Source organism: Cornus florida, unplaced genomic scaffold (genome assembly GCF_030987335.1).
Source record: "Cornus florida cultivar Cherokee Brave unplaced genomic scaffold, ASM3098733v1 CherokeeBrave_3.0.0_Hap2_Chr06, whole genome shotgun sequence".
Lineage (NCBI taxonomy): Eukaryota > Viridiplantae > Streptophyta > Magnoliopsida > Cornales > Cornaceae > Cornus > Cornus florida.
The window spans coordinates 17,707,027-17,708,001 of record NW_026775576.1 but is presented as its reverse complement, the minus strand read 5'-3'; the positions used below and the strand labels follow the sequence as shown (position 1 = coordinate 17,708,001).

Below are 975 nucleotides of genomic sequence, written 5' to 3'. Positions count from 1 at the left end.
AGACCAATAAGTGATTTTAGGTTTTAAAATATTTTATTAATGACAATGTTACCCTCAAATATTATATTTTTAGGTTCTCCATCACTTGTTCTACTCTTGAAATTAAACGTATTGATACTACTCTTGAAATTAAACGTATTGATGAACTTTCTATTTCCACTTTGCATTTATATCTTCCGATGGATCTTTACTTGTTTCATTGTACTTTTCTTCTCAAATAATGTAAATAAATAATATTCAACAAAATATAAATAAATCAATATATAGAGAGAGATACTGCATGGTCCACCCAAGTTCATAATCAATAATCATGCAATGGAACCCTTGCACCATTGTTTTTTTGTTTTTTTATAAGTCATGGTTCATCCACCGGACTTAGGTTCCTGTCTCCTTAGTAATCAAGGATGCAGAGGTACAAGCCTATAGAACAGATCCTGTTGAGGTAAGGTCGTAAAAACCCTCGCACTATTCTTATGATGCAAATCTACTATATAAATAAAAATCGAATGATTTGTGCATGAATTCTAATCTCATTCTCATAAATATTTTATTTTCATAAGTAATTCATTTTATATGCTGATTTTGAAATTTTTATGATCAATTTTGACATTAATATGGATTGTTAAATTGATATATTTCTTTGGTGAAATTTATTATTTTATATATATGTTTATGTTTTAATATAATATCTTTTATAATAATATTATGTGTGAAAGATATTCAAGGCAAAAATGTAATATATATAACATTCAAATTTCAGCTTTTGCATTTAATAAACAATCTTAATGAATTCAACGTTTAAAATTAATACAATATCAAACATGTTTACAAATTAATATATTCAGCACTTAAAATTTCAACGCTTAAAATTCAGTACTTTAAATTTTTTGTGCTTAATTTTCAGTTTTATCAAACAACACCTTAGGTCCGAAGGCCAAGAAAGACTTCCTTGCCCCTCTAATTAATACTTCGTTA

The 975-nt window shown here is 26.5% G+C and overlaps 1 pseudogene; it reads right to left on the bottom strand.

Annotated features, from left to right (window-relative positions):
* Positions 1–282: 282 nt before the first annotated feature.
* LOC132315537 (small nucleolar RNA U3) lies at positions 283–452 on the bottom strand (annotated as a pseudogene).
* Between the last annotated feature and the right edge of the window lie 523 nt (positions 453–975).